The sequence below is a fragment of the Ambystoma mexicanum genome, chromosome 6p (assembly GCF_040938575.1).
Source record: "Ambystoma mexicanum isolate Mex_15411 chromosome 6p, UKY_AmexF1_1, whole genome shotgun sequence".
NCBI classification, from domain to species: Eukaryota; Metazoa; Chordata; class Amphibia; order Caudata; family Ambystomatidae; genus Ambystoma; species Ambystoma mexicanum.
In genome coordinates this window covers 388239517-388255690 of record NC_090935.1, presented here as the reverse complement: position 1 = coordinate 388255690, position 16174 = coordinate 388239517, and the positions used below count along the sequence as shown (strand labels likewise).

The window sequence follows — 16174 nt, the reverse complement described above, 5'->3', positions numbered from 1 at the left end:
GACAGGTCTGCATCCAAGGGATAGGAACCCATACAGCTTGGAGAGAGCATCCAGGCAACAGTGCCTCATCTGTTGAGAGGGAACCAGGTCTGTACCGAAGGGTCAGAGATCCATCCAGCTTGAAGAGAGCATCCAGGCAAAGCTTTTCAGCATAGTAACTGGCAAGGGTAAGCCAAAGCTACCAACCAGGGTCTGGGAACCCAAAGAACAGATTGGTAAACCTAAGAAGGGCTGGGGAAAGAAACACATTTCTCCAACATCCAAGGAGTAGCTGGAAATTAGATGAACTGAATCTAGCACAAACTGCCTTTTGTCCAGGGGAAGGGAGACACCCCTCTGGATCCAGAAGACACCTCCTTTTTGTTTAGTTATCTTAGTGTGTAAGGAACAGACTCAAGATTTCGACACTGAACAGTCAGACTTTAAATTTGGAGATTCTGACACTAGTTATTTCCATTGAGGCAGGGAAACCCATCTTAGAATTGGGCGAGCTAGGGTTTTCTTTTCCTTTTTCACCTTTGAATAAATGTTTATAGCCAATACCATGACCCCTCCATGTCAGAGTCTTACCTCGGCACCCTTACAATAGTTTGTAGGGGCACACGTCTATGTTTATCTCAGTGAGTTGAATAGCCAGGATATTTGTTGTTTTTCTCATTGTTAGGTTCTCTTCCATAGTTCTTATTTACTTTGGTATCGAGTTCCATAGTTTGCCTATCAGAAGAAGACAGTTTCTCCAAATGTCCTTTTCTCATATGGTCTTGTTTTTGTTTATAGGTCATTGCTTGATCTTAAGTCTCTTGCTGGTTGGTAATTGGTAGATTTAGCTTGGAGGAATTTGGCTCCTTTTCTGTGTACTGATTTATGGGCAATGCAGAGGGCTTTGAAATGAATATGTTTCTTTACTGGGACCCAATGTACACCTCTCAGGGCGAGTTTCATGTGGTCTCTACTATTGAGTCTCAGGAGCAGGTTTGCTGCAGTATTTTGGATGTGTTGTCTTTTTATTTAGAGGCATTTTGGAATTCTAAGATAGCAACTATTTGTGTAGTCTAGTCTTGATAATACCAAGGAGATAATTGGAAGAGTTCTGTGTGGGAAATTGAGGAAAGGCAGGATCCCTTTTATTATTTGCAGTAGGTAGATTTGTGGTTCCAGAGAGAGAACGTTGTCTATGAGAATTTCCAGATTTTTTATCACTGTCAATGGGCCTCATTACACGGTAGGCGGAGGACCAAGGTGCTATTAGCACCTTGGTCCATGCCGGTAACATACCGGCACCGCCTTGGCGGAAAGGGGAATTACCGCCCTATTCCAAGGTTGGCGGGGCGGTAATTCCCCCTTCCCCCATTGCCCTTCCCCATTCCCATTTCTGCCCCATAGGGCTCTATGGGAATGGGGAAGGCGCTAATTACGGTGCCGCAAATTGCGGTACCGTAATTAGCACCCTGGTCCCTTTGCGGGTTGGTTTTTAACGCCTGCTAAACAGCAGGTGTTAAAGTACCAACCCGCAAAGGGACCTCGTAGTAAGGCAGTAAGGGTTTACCGGTACCGGTGCCCTTACCAGTACCGGTAAACCCTTACCGCACTACGTGTAATGAGGCCAAATGTCTCTGGTTGAATTCCTATCGTCGGTGTACAGGTCCTATATGCATGTCTTGTAATGTCTTCTGGAGAGGAGATCATTGTTTCTGTTTTGGTTGGATTTAGCTTGAGGTTGTTGTTTGTCATCCAGGTATTTATGTCAGTGAGGCATTTGTTGAGGATGTTGTGTGGGACTCAGATTTAAGTTATCTTGAAGATCAGTTATGTGTCATGTGCATAGTTGTAGGCTGTCAGTCCATTGGTTTGAATGAGTTTCATTAGGTGGGTCACGTAGATGTTGAAAAGAAGCAGGGAGAGGCTTGCGGTAGGTGTCTTCTTTCGGTTTGGTTAGTGTGGAAAGCTTGCAGCCATTGTAATGAAGAGCTTTTAATGCTGCATTCCTCCAGTCTCTTAGCATTGTGTGTCTGATTGTGTAAAAGGCGGGCTGATATGTCCAGTAGCATGAGAGCCAATTGGGTGCTGTTGTTCGTGTTTATTTTTAGGTCATCCCGTATGGAGAGGAGCGCTCATTCAGTTACTTTCATGGGCCTGAAGCTGACTTGGGATTGGTCAAACATTTAGTTGCTTTCTACATGACTGAGTAGTTCTTTTTAGACATGGTTCTCTAGGATTTTTGCTGGGTATGGTAGATTTGATATAGGTCTGTAGTTAGTCTGGTCTTCTGTATTTCCTATCTCATATTTTACGAGGGGTTTGATGTTTACAGATTTGAATGATTTTGGTAATACTCCTGTATTTATGGCTAGATTCATTAGTAATGAGAAGTATAAGGCTGGTGTTTTGTGGTTGAGAAGATTTTGATAGATACCCAGTGTGCATGGGTCACTGAAAGATCTGGCAACGCTGGCTTCTTTTATTAGTTTGTTGTTCAAATTGAGTGAGCGCTGTGTTGGTTGATGGGCTCTGGGAGGGTGTTTCTCATACTTCGGCCTGCATCTACCATCTGTTGTATTGCTTCTATTTTTGCCCTCAGGTGGGTTGTGCTATTGTCACATAGGGATTGTGATGGTACAATGCAGTTGTTGCAAGACATTGGGCCTCATTACAACCCCGGCGGTAGCTGAGCCGGTAAAACCGGCAAGCTGCCGCCCGAGTTGTCATTTTTTTCAGCGCCTGGCTTCATGGAATATCTGGGGCATTACAGCCCTGGCGGTCTGTGAAGTCAGGTGCCGGAAAATGTTACTCCCCATTCCCACTGAGTCCTAATGGACTCAATGAGAATGGGGAGGACGGAAGCACCAGCACCGTGTGCAACAGTGCCGGTGCTTCCGTCAAAGTCTGTGGGCGGGTGCCATCCTGCCCGCCAGGTCTGACCTGGTGGGCGGGATGGCAGCCGCCCACAGAACTCGGAGTGTGCAGGTCCGGTAACAAGGGTACCGGTATGCTTACCGGCACCATTGTCACTGGACCAGCACAATCAAAATGAGGCCCATTGTTTTTTTTTATTTTCTTGATGATTTGAAACATTTATTTTTGTGGGTTTTTTGCTGATTGGAGCCTTGAAGTGTAATATGCTTTTTTGGCTTTCAGGACTGATGATTTGTATATAGGTATTTGCCATTGGTAGTTAGTTTTGTCCAATTGGTTGTAGTGCTTCCTCCATCATTTTTCCAGTTTACCATTTGTTTTTTGAGTTCCCTCAGTTCTACTGTGAAACATCTTGCTGTGATTTTCTTTGGAGTGGGTTTGAAGAATTTTATGTGTGCTACTAGTTCTAGCATGGCTGTGATCCAGGTGTGAAGCTTCTCTTCCACTAAGTCCGGCGTCATTCTATTTAGTTTGGAAGTGTTGGGTTTGTTCGATTCCAATATATATGTTAGGTTTTCCAGGTCAAGTCTTTTCCAGTTTCTTTTGTTTGTCACCTGGAGTTTTATGTTTGTGGGCATCATGTAGCTCATGATTTTGACATTGAACATGATCATATGTTGGTCGCTCCAAATGATTGGTCTGTGGGGGCGGCTGTCAAGAACCCATCTCTGCAGAAGATTGTGTCTAAAGTTTGTCCAAATATATGGATGGGATTGATTACTATTTGTTTGAAGTGAATGTTTTCCAGTAAGGCTCTGAGGGAGTTTGTAGTGGTTTCCATTTCTCATTTGAACAAAATCTCTAGTCCCCTAGAACATAGATGTTGTCATGGTTTGTAGAGAGGTTGGGTATGGGTTCAGTGATATTTGCAGCAAAGTTGCAGTTGTAGGTGGGCAGTCCGTAGATCAGAAGTAACAGTAGGTTGGGTTGTTTGTTGAGCTTGAGGTTGACTAGGAATGATTTGCAGTCTTCTATGTTGGTTGAGGGGAGGGTGTTAAGCAGATGTGATTTTGGTGCCTTAAAGTGATTCATCATCCTCTTCTGTTTTCTCTGTTAGAGTGTATTAGTTTGTAGTTGTCAGGAATGGTTTCCTGGGCAATTGCTTTGTAGTTGTCAGTTAGCCATGTTTCTGTGACAAAGAGCGCATCTGTTCCGCCTTCGCTTAAGAGATCGTACATGCCTGTATGTGCTTTGCCATATATCATACGCTGAGTAGTCTTCAGTGTAGTCTGTGCAAGTTGGCTTGTGCTTTGTTAAGTGTCATTTCTCGCCTTTCGGTTGGGGCGGGGGCCGTCGATGCTTCCGCTCTCAAGTGGGTGAGCCTGTTTTTTGCTGTGTGCGCAGTTGAATCCTCTGTCCCTTCATTGAGGAGTTGTGCAATGGATTTCTTTTTTCTGATTCAGTGTAGTGGGGTGTTTGGTTGTCCATGTGGTTCTTTTTCCCAATCTCTGGTTATGTTAGGGGTGTGTTTGGTTAGGGGTTCTTGCTTAGCTCTGGATCTTATAGGTGTCTTTCTGAAGCTGGTTTCCAGTTGCCCTCATGTTCTGTCCAATGTGGTTGGTGCTGAGAGTTTTGGTTGGTTGTTTGGAGGTCTGGGGGGCCTGCTCGAGTATTCCTTGGGTCCTTTGTCGTAGGTTGCTTCTTTTTCAGTGTAGTAGTATTATAGGTGGAGAGGTAGCAGGTGATGTATGATGTTTTTGTTCTTGTCTTTGCCCATATGTTTAGTTCATTTGGAGGTAGTTAATGGTGGTTTTGAGGTGTTTTGCTAATTCTGGTAGGTAGTTCCTGTCGTTCGACATGAATTAGGTTTTATTCATCTTTCTTGTTCTGTTTGCTATTTTTGTTTCCATGTTTCTTGCATCAGGGCACTTTTGTGGTTGCAATGTTTAATGGCTGTTGAGGGTCGGTATTTTCTGCAGCTAAGGTTGTGCGTTAAACTGTTTTGGTGGTAGGCTCCCCAGTTAGAGGCTCACTTTTGTTGATAGTTCCTGTTGGTTTTGACCATGGCAGGTAAGCCATAGTGTTAGACAATTGTTGACTGGATAGATCAATGTGAGGCATCAAACAGTGGTGGGTGTGTCGGGTTTGTTGTGAGTTGCTTTGTCACAGAGGACTTGGATCTGTCATTTGTTCGAGGGACAAAATTCCTCCTGGAGTGGCTTCTTCCTTCAGAAATTGATAAATTTGGGACTACACACAGTGGCAGGTGTCTCGCTGTTGTTATAGATTTGTGGTTACTTCCTTTGTTACAGTGGTCCCAGATTTGTCATTTGCTATTTGTTCTGGGAGTGAAAGCCTTTGTTTTTTAATCTATTTTGGATCTCTCTGGAGTTCTCAGGGGTTCTTGGTGATAGACGTCAGCCAGTTAGGTTTGCAATGAGCCAGATTTGGTTTCCCCGGGAGGAGCTTCTTTGTGTGGTCTATTATTTTGAGGTCCGTAATCCTTATGATGTGGAATTTTTTAGAGATTCTTGGTGGCGCGGTACTGACACAGCCAATTCTTGATGGGGAGGTACTGAAATAGCCAAGAAAGTTGGCCATTGCTGCCTTTAATACTACAACCGCAAAAATTACAGAGACCCTAGCTGACTGTTAACCATATATTCCTGGAATATCCGTGGTTACTCACACTATATGGAAGAGGATAGACTGTTGGACAACATTTCGAAATATAGTGTAGTACTGCTGAAGGAAACCTGACTAACTACTTCCCTGATAATAGATGGCAGGCATACTATACACAGGTTTGCTAGCAAGGAACCTAAAGGGAGGCTCAAGGTTGGTCTGCTCATGAGTATATCTAATAGACATCACATAAATAAAACAGACATTTACATATATTATGTATTGGCTGGTTAAATAACTATACTTACTAAACAGGGACGACATGTTGGTATTATAGTTATCAATATATATGATCCACAATCAGAAGACCAACATGCCAACCTATTAAACACAGTGAAGAGACTCATGGATAAGTACTCAGGTGAAACTCCCTCTGTGCTCATGGGTGATTTCAATGCAGGAATGCCATCAAACTGTGCACAAGATTTACTATGCTCGGATATATGCAATCAAAATAAAACAAATTTTTATTCTAAAGGATTATGATGGGCAAAATGACTCTATTCTAATGGATCTACCATGATGAATAGTAATTGCCCAGGGGATCATGCATGCAAATTTACGAGAGTAACCTCCGATAATCTACCACCATTTTGAATGCTACTTCGCCAAATGTGTTACCACCTGTGTCCACCACCACTGAAAATGAGCCCCCCAGTGTAAAATCTGTGGTTTGCAATTCTTCTACCACCATTTTGAATGCTACTATGCCAAATGTGTTACCACCTGTGTCCACCACCACTGAAAATGAGCCCCCCAGTGTAAAATCTGTGGTTTGCAAATCTTCTACCACCATTTTGAATGCTACTGTGCAAAATGTGTTACCACCTGTGTCCACCACCACTGAAAATGAGCCCCCAGTGTAAAATCTGTGGTTTGCAATTCTTCTACCACCATTTTGAATGCTACTGTGCCAAATGTGTTACCACCTGTGTCCACCACCACTGAAAATGTGCCCCAGTGTAAAATCTGTGGTTTGCAATTCTTCTACCACCATTTTGAATGCTACTGTGCCAAATGTGTTACCACCTGTGTCCACCACCACTGAAAATGTGCCCACCAGTGTCAAATCTGTGGTTTGCAATTCTTCTACCACCATTCTGAATGCTACTGTGTCAAATGTGTTACCACCTGTGCTACCACCTGTGTCCACCCCCCCAGCCACTACCGAACCCCATCTTAAATGCGCCATGATTAACGCTAGGTCCATCAATGCCCACGCCTTAGACATCCACGACCTCCTAACCACCCAGGACCTCGATCTGCTCATGATCTCAGAAACATGGCTACACGAGGCATCCGGCCCGACACTCGTCCTCGCACTACCACCTGGATATTCCATCACTAGACAAGATCGTCTATCCAAAGGTGGAGGTGTAGCAATTATTGGCAAAGACTGCCTTTCTATCAGGAAGGTAGAGAAATCCCTGCACAACAGTGACTACCTCCAAGTCAAAATTAACCTATCTCCCCAATGTACTATTGCTGTCCACATTGTCTACCGCCCCCCCAGGCCCAACAGGTGACTTCCAAGCCTCTCTCTTCACCTCCTCTCTGACAACCTCAAAAAACAATCAAAAGCCATTCTCCTTGGGGATGTTAACCTAGGTCTCCTGAACAGGAAGGACCCAGCAGCCAAAGCCCTTGACTCAGCCCTCAAGGCTCTGGGCTGCAATAACACCATCTTTAGCCCAACCCACACCCAGGGCAGAACCCTTGACTGGATTGCGCAACATAACTGCCCACTCATCATCACTGGAAACTCGCCCACCCCATGGTCAGACCACCACATCATCACCTTTAGCATCCTCACCACCTGCTCCACCACCCCCCCCACCCCAACCACTGCCACCCTGCCTGGCCAGAAGCTCCCGTCAACTCACTAAGGAAAGGCTACTGCCTTTCCTCCAAGGCCCAGCCTTCAGACCCCCTTTCTCCACAGACCCAGAAACACTCGCAACAGCCTACGAAGTTGCCATCAAAGCAGCCATTAACTCCATTGCCCCCCTTAAATCCCGTAAGTCCAAACCCACCACCCATTCCAACTCCTGGTTCACCCTGGACCTCCTCGCACTCCGCATTGAAAAAAAGGCTGCTCTCACTCAGTGGCAAATGTCTCACTCTGACAAAGACAAGATGACTTTTAAATCATGCTCCACTAGATATAAAAAAGCAATCACTCTAGCAAAGGCCAAATCCTTTGAATCCAGAATCTCTGAAGCCCAATCCAGCACTAAAGAAATCTTTGCCATTTTTAGGGAGCTAGAGACACCCACGCCTGCCCCCCAGAACTTCACCAAAGACAAGGCCTGGTGTGATGATATACAAGCAGCCATGAAAAATAAATTGAGCCTGCTCCAAAACAAAATACTAGCCACTAAGCAAGCCCTACCCAACACACAAACCCCTATCCCACCACCAGCCCCGGACCCCCACAACCATTTTCATTCAAACCCATTCTAGAAAAAGACATCACCAACATAATGAGGAACATCACACCCTCCAATTGCAAAGGTGATGCATGCCCAGCCACCATTATTAAAGACTGCGATGAAGCATTAGCTCCCTCCTTTGTAAACGCCTCCTTTGCTACAGGGAAAGTCCCTGCCTCCCTCAAGGAAGCCTGGGTCCGCCCTCTCTCAAAAAAAACAACTCTCGACCCCACCTCCCCCAACAACTATAGACCCATCACCACTGTCCCCTTCCGCCTCAAAATACTGGACAAAGCAGCCTACCTGCAGGTTCAACACTTCATTGAAGAGAACAAACTCCTAGTACTCCACCAATCAGGCTTCCGCCCCAGACACGGGACTGAAACCGCCCTACTTGACCTGAAAAACCAGATGGACGATGCCAGAGACATGGGCAAACCAGCACTTCTCTTACTTCTTGACCTATCCGCGGCTTTCGATCTCGTGGATCATGACGTCCTATGCCACCACCTTTCCTCTACTGCCAAATTTTCCCCTGAAGCCACAACATGGATCACTTCCTTCCTACAAGACAGAACCATGCAAGTATTCTCGGACCTAGCATCCGCCTCACCAACTATCATACTCTGCGGTGTGCCCCAAGGCTCCTGCCTCTCACCCACCCTCTACAACATCTTCACACGACCCCTTTTTCTCATCCTCGACGCCATGGGCACTTCATACTACGCCGATGACACACAGATCCTCCTCACCCTCACTGACAACTATGACGCTGACTCCATGACCCTCAACAACCTCTACAACACCATCCAAGCCTGGATGGCAGACAATGGACTATGCCTCAACTCAGACAAGACTGAACTCCTCCTGGTAGGCTCACCCGACACGCTGAAAAATCTAGACTCCCAATTCAGTCATTTCACCATAGACTCCATCAAAATACCTGTCTCAGAATCAGTTAAAACCCTTGGAGTCTACTTGGATTCCAACCTATCCATGGATAAACAAGTCAACGCTATAGCCTCTGCAGCTGCATATCGTGCGAAACTAATCAACGCAGTCAGGCCCTTTCTCTCCAAAGAGAACTGCACTAACATAGCCAGAGCCATCACTGGATCTAGGCTTGACTATTGTAATGTACTCTTTCTAGGCACCTCCAACAAAAACCTAGAGAGGTTACAAATCATACAGAATAGTGCTCTCCGGGCAGCCCAGGGCATTACCAAAAGAGAACACATCTCGGAAGCCAGAAAACAAGCACACTGGCTCCCAATAAAAGAAAGGATCATCTTCAAGACTCTGAAACTGACCCACAAGTGCATTCACCTTACTGCCCCCGACTACCTCTCCCAAAGGATCCACCCCGTCTCATCTACGAGGCCAACCAGATCACCATATACTAACATGCTCTCTGTGTCATTAGTAAAAAAAGCCAGAGCGGGCGGATCCAGCTTCCCATATCTCGCACCCACTCACTGGAACGCCCTACCTCCCACAATCCGAGGTGAGGCCTCCCTCAGCACCTTCCGCAAAACCATGAAAACCATGTTATTCACATAAGATGCCTCGCACCAGTTGAATACATCTCATATTTCCTAATGCATAATCTGTATTGTAATGACTAACCGTACCAACCAAAATATCAGCTCTATGCCTTGTGGAAGTCATAATGTACCACTGAATGCCTCTTTGCCTGTAACCAAGCTCTTGCAAGTAACAACGCCTATATGCCCATGGGTTACTTGCGCCCTATATAAATATAAATAAATAAATAAATAAATAAATAAATAAATAAATAAATAAATAAATAAATAAAATACGACTGTCATCCATTATGTATTTACACACTCTGTTAAATACTTATTTGATGGCCATGCAGGTCCTTAACAGAAAAGAGTCATCCTGTTGTTAACATATTTGAGATTTGAAGAAAATGGGCTCCTCAATTTGATCTGACATGTAGCTTTGGAATTAATCTAGGGAGAAAAAAAATGAATTGGAATACTTGTAATTTAGACAAAGATAATGACCTAATTAACAATCTAGAATTAGACAACACTGATATATATTCTGAATGATCGACTACTGATCACAATAATAGAATAAGAGGGGGCATTATAAGAGGATAGTTAAACAAATAGTGTCACACATTGCCTGTAATAGGAAGTATGAGACAATTGGTAGGATAGCAAATAAGCAAGTCACACATCGCTGACAAAATGGCTCTTACATTAGCGCAGCTATGTCATAACTTAGATACGGATTTATGGGCCTTGCGCATGGTGGTCTGGAAGCAGACGACTCTGTACATGCAGTACGATTAAAGAAAGCAAACTATCCAAAATGCTTAAGGATACATTTCCTTAAAATAGACAAACATGGAAGACATTGCCAATATGCTGTAATCTAAAGGATTCTAAGATTTTGGGAAATATGGTGAATGGAAATAAAATGCAGAAATAACTTTATTAGTTGGGGTATCACAGAAGGATTGGGAGGGGTATATCACCAAGACCATTGGGACAACACAGAAAGAAGACACACAACTAGAACTAGGTCAAGATGAATGAACTTCTTCACTACAGACCTCATAGATATTCAATATTATTAAATCCATCAATCCCTCACGGGCCCCGGTGTCAGATGGGCTCTGCAATTCTTTGCTTAGCACTCATCCAGAATGGAGGGCTAAAATCTTACACCAGGTTTTCCATACCATTAGTAGGAGGATGATACTGCCTAAAACATGGACAGACAGCATTATAGTCCTAGTATTTAAAAAAGGACAGAGGACAGTTAATTCTAGAATACTCATGATGCTGGATGCACCAGCAAAGATACTAGCATGAGTACTGTTGCAGGAGCTGAATGAGTGGATTATAACCACATCATCCCCATAAATCAAATCAGCTTTAATTAAAAAAAGAAATACAAGTGACAATGTACTTGTGCTGGTACTATGGTTCAGCAGGCGTGGCTTGTACGGAAATAGACTATTTTCATATAATGTGTGTACTTTAGTGCCATATTTGATATGGTACAGTGAGAAAGTCTGTGGCGTAAACTGAACATACCGAATGGTCTCTTGAGCATGATCATAGAACTACACACTTCCACCAGCGTCAGACTCCAACTCAATAAAATGACTTCCACGACATAATGAATGCCTACCCATACTGGTCTTAAGTCAGGATGCAAGTTAGCCCCCACTTCATTCAATTTATGTGTAGCTGATCTTCTCCTGCTATATTCTCCACAAACATCGCCCCACCAAAACTGGGAGACTCCCTCAGTATGTATGCTAAAACCAATGGACTCAGGATGTATACAGAGCAAACTAAGATCATGATATTTTGCCCAGGTGTTAAAAATAAGTCAATGAGAACGGTCTGGACTATAAATGAAGACAATGTAGAAGTAGTACCTGAATTCAACTATATTGGGATTACCGTTAATAATAAACCTACATGGAGGGGGCGTGGCTAGGCGGCCATGGCGTAAAACGCGCTTCAGACCGTCTCCTGCCGATCCGGGATGATCCTTGGGTGCATCGGCACCATAATCCTGAACATTCGCTACCAAAGAGACCAGAGTGGGTGGGAACGCTAGCTGCTTCGAATGACGGCACTCCGCTCAAAATTCATCAGGTATTATTGCGGCTACCACGAAAATTGTGCTGGAAGTGGAGGACAGCGCCCGGAATCAAAGATGGCGGCCGTACGGGCTCTCCGAACAAGGAAACGGAAGAACTGAGAGGGAGGCTTCGCTGGGCATCCTGAGGGACAGCGTCCCTGGACGGCCGAGATGGTGGCTTAGAAGATAATCATGAAGAGAGAAAATAGAAGAGGACCCAAAAAGTGGGGCCCTCCCGTCCCCTGCACACTGTTTACTGATGCCACATAGGGCCTTCAAATATATGGATATAGATATATAACAGCAGTTTGTTAGTTGAGCATATAACAATTTATTTGGCAAAGAGGAAAACAAAATTTGCCAAAAGGCACATTCTGTTGTACAAAGTAATTCGTGACGTTTAACATATTAAAACAAATTGCGAAGAAGCAATAAATGATGGAGAGGTGATACTGTCCAATTGTGGAGTGGCCGACGCGTTTCGAGGGTAACCTCTTCTTCATAAGGGCCCAATTGAACTGTTGACAACATTTCAAGGAGACAAAAAGTAAAATCTTTTATTTTATTTCCATAACAGTCAAGGACTGACTGACAAGCTGTACATAACTCGGGATGCTAGCGAGATGGTGAAGAGCAGAATACTGGAGATCTAGTATGGTGAAAAGAGTGAACTAACAGATCAAAGAGAAACACTCTATACTAATAGCTAAACACATAACAAAGGAGATGTATTGTGTGAGATCCACCTACATGGTGGGATCTAGAAAATGGCGTGATGAAGAGTCAGACAGATCGAGATAAGCCAAAAGCGGTAGTGGGTTCTAAATAGCAAGGACCACCCTTGAATAGTGAAAAAGCTGAGTCAATATGGGGAGCGTGTTTAAGAAAAAACCATACCCCTCCTGTGGACGGAGAAAGAATAACTCCAAAAGAGCGCTACTGAATAAAATAAATAATACTTAAAATAAACCGGAAATGGTTTTGAAGAATGCACTCACTCGAGTTGCGGGACGAGTAGCCAAGGCAACAGGGGCATCCGTGTGGTCAACAAGTATTCGAAACAATTATACGATGCAGGGCATCTGCAAAGAGACACGTACTGCTGGCACCTAAGTGGGGACATATACATTTCTGTTATACTGGAGAGAAATGAACCTGGGGTCTCCCAACCGGGCAAAGGGACCCAAGTAGCGGTAGCTTACCTGTACAGTGCGGGGAACACTGTTAGTGGAAACTGAAACCGGCAGGCAGTGGCTCCGCGCGGTCGTAACCTAGGGAACGAGCTGTGCTGGGGACACGCCGTCAGACGTAGAAAGGAAACTAAATAATAAACATAGAAAAGGGCATAGAAGCCGGTGAGTGAGGAATATGGAGGCCATCATGCAATGGCGCATAGTGCAAGCGTACTCATAGGGACTGACCAGAGATCAGGATAAATAAGAAAAGTAGAGTTAATATGTTCCATAATGAAACATAAGAATTCTGGTGTTCACCATCGCAACGCATTTTATAATTTTGGTTCTAATGGAACAGAAATTTGTGAATAGTACAATAATCGTTACAGTCATGATAGATAACACAAATGGTACATGCAGTTTACTCTTAATAGTCCAAAACAAATCATGTAGAGTCATGAGGCTACTCATTATATAGTGAGACAAGTATAATTCAATGGCAAGGTCAGATCAGAGACCTTCACGAAGGAACAACTACGCATCCCTAAAGTCAAGGACAAGTCCACACCGCTACTCTACATTTCAAAGTACTCACGACAGAGTTTCCAAATCAGCAAAACTCTGCGTAAAAATTGGACCATACTACACAATGATCCCTCTCTCCTGAAATTATTTCCCAAAGCACCAATGATGGCCTTTAAACGTGGACATAATCTCAAAGATAAACTAGTGAGAGCGGAAAGACCTCCTAAAGACAAACAACTTGTACTGAGTACCATAAAGAAGGGTACCTTTCCCTGCTTGAACTGTACGAACTGTAACAATGTTATAAAAGGTGAAACGATATCTCACCCACAAACTGGGAAGAAATTCAAAATCAGAGACTTTTCCACCTGCCTCTCCGCAGGTGTCATCTACTCATTGAAATGTCCCTGTGGTAAATTATACATAGGACAAACCACAAGACCCGTCAAAGAAAGATGGTCAGAACACAAATCCACCATCAGATGTAAGAATCTCAGATCCCCAGTGGCAAGGCACTTCATCGAATTCCAACATACGATTGCACAAATTAAATTTCAAGTCATAGAAATTGTCAAACGTCCACACAGAGGTGGCAATTACCAATCCCTGTTGTCACAGCGAGAGAAGTACTGGATCCACACACTTGACACTTTGCAACCTAAGGGTCTGAATGATGAATTCTCTTTGAGTTGCTTTCTATAGTGAATTGTGAAACTCACATGTTACATCGCCAACTACTATGCACAAGTGTCAGTATCCCGGACCTTAAAAAAAATTTTTTTTCTTTGTCATTACAAGTGCTGTGACTTTGATGTTTTCTTCAAGGGAACTGTATTTTCCTATGTTTGACTTGCCTATATTCACTTAAATGTTTGCACCTGTTCACGAATGACCAATTGAACCATCTCTCCATTCGTTCGAACCTTGTATGAGTAATAGGCTACATCGCAATCTTTTATCCCCTTGCCATTGAATTATACTTGTCTCACTATATAATGAGTAGCCTCATGACTCTACATGATTTGTTTTGGACTATTAAGAGTAAACTGCATGTACCATTTGTGTTATCTATCATGACTGTAACGATTATTGTACTATTCACAAATTTCTGTTCCATTAGAACCAAAATTATAAAATGCGTTGCGATGGTGAACACCAGAATTCTTATGTTTCATTATGGAACATATTAACTCTACTTTTCTTATTTATCCTGATCTCTGGTCAGTCCCTATGAGTACGCTTGCACTATGCGCCATTGCATGATGGCCTCCATATTCCTCACTCACCGGCTTCTATGCCCTTTTCTATGTTTATTATTTAGTTTCCTTTCTACGTCTGACGGCGTGTCCCCAGCACAGCTCGTTCCCTAGGTTACGACCGCGCGGAGCCACTGCCTGCCGGTTTCAGTTTCCACTAACAGTGTTCCCCGCACTGTACAGGTAAGCTACCGCTACTTGGGTCCCTTTGCCCGGTTGGGAGACCCCAGGTTCATTTCTCTCCAGTATAACAGAAATGTATATGTCCCCACTTAGGTGCCAGCAGTACGTGTCTCTTTGCAGATGCCCTGCATCGTATAATTGTTTCGAATACTTGTTGACCACACGGATGCCCCTGTTGCCTTGGCTACTCGTCCCGCAACTCGAGTGAGTGCATTCTTCAAAACCATTTCCGGTTTATTTTAAGTATTATTTATTTTATTCAGTAGCGCTCTTTTGGAGTTATTCTTTCTCCGTCCACAGGAGGGGTATGGTTTTTTCTTAAACACGCTCCCCATATTGACTCAGCTTTTTCACTATTCAAGGGTGGTCCTTGCTATTTAGAACCCACTACCGCTTTTGGCTTATCTCGATCTGTCTGACTCTTCATCACGCCATTTTCTAGATCCCACCATGTAGGTGGATCTCACACAATACATCTCCTTTGTTATGTGTTTAGCTATTAGTATAGAGTGTTTCTCTTTGATCTGTTAGTTCACTCTTTTCACCATACTAGATCTCCAGTATTCTGCTCTTCACCATCTCGCTAGCATCCCGAGTTATGTACAGCTTGTCAGTCAGTCCTTGACTGTTATGGAAATAAAATAAAAGATTTTACTTTTTGTCTCCTTGAAATGTTGTCAACAGTTCAATTGGGCCCTTATGAAGAAGAGGTTACCCTCGAAACGCGTCGGCCACTCCACAATTGGACAGTATCACCTCTCCATCATTTATTGCTTCTTCGCAATTTGTTTTAATATGTTAAACGTCACGAATTACTTTGTACAACAGAATGTGCCTTTTGGCAAATTTTGTTTTCCTCTTTGCCAAATAAATTGTTATATGCTCAACTAACAAACTGCTGTTATATATCTATATCCATATATTTGAAGGCCCTATGTGGCATCAGTAAACAGTGTGCAGGGGACGGGAGGGCCCCACTTTTTGGGTCCTCTTCTATTTTCTCTTTTCTGATTTAGGCTTTGTGCCAAGGCCTTTTTTCCTCCCCCGCACCTTTAAATTCTTAAACCAGCTCTTCTGTACATATAATGATGATTTGAATTTCTATATCAATTGTTACCAGGTGTGCACCACTGTCAGCATTTTTGTTTTCTCGATAATCATGAAGAGCCCAAGCTGCGCAGTTTATACAGGTGGTCATTGGAAACGGGAGTGCATGACATAGGATACTCCTGAGGGGCCCTGAGAGCGGTTGCACATACAGTGGCGGCATCCACCTGGGACTGGAGTGAGGCAGGGGCCAATATCGGGCCCCCAATATACGGCTGGCCGGCCGGCGAGACTGCGGGCCTACTCGTTCTATGGCACTGCGACAAGGGGCCAGTGGGCCTCGCTTGTGGCCACGGGAATGCCAGACAGCAGGACGGCGTCCAAA

At 43.9% G+C, this 16174-nt stretch overlaps 2 long non-coding RNA genes across 2 annotated transcripts; one reads left to right on the top strand and one right to left on the bottom strand.

Moving 5' to 3' along the window:
• Positions 1-12057: 12057 nt before the first annotated feature.
• Positions 12058-13276, bottom strand: LOC138510924 (uncharacterized). The gene is made up of 3 exons (XR_011280470.1): positions 12806-13276; positions 12602-12712; positions 12058-12121 (listed from the first exon to the last, which is right to left on the bottom strand). It is a non-coding gene; the product is annotated as an uncharacterized lncRNA (long non-coding RNA).
• Positions 13277-14110: 834 nt separating this feature from the next.
• Positions 14111-15637, top strand: LOC138511473 (uncharacterized). Its single transcript, XR_011280622.1, has 3 exons — positions 14111-14742; positions 14836-14946; positions 15427-15637. It is a non-coding gene; the product is annotated as an uncharacterized lncRNA (long non-coding RNA).
• The last annotated feature ends 537 nt before the right edge of the window (positions 15638-16174 follow it).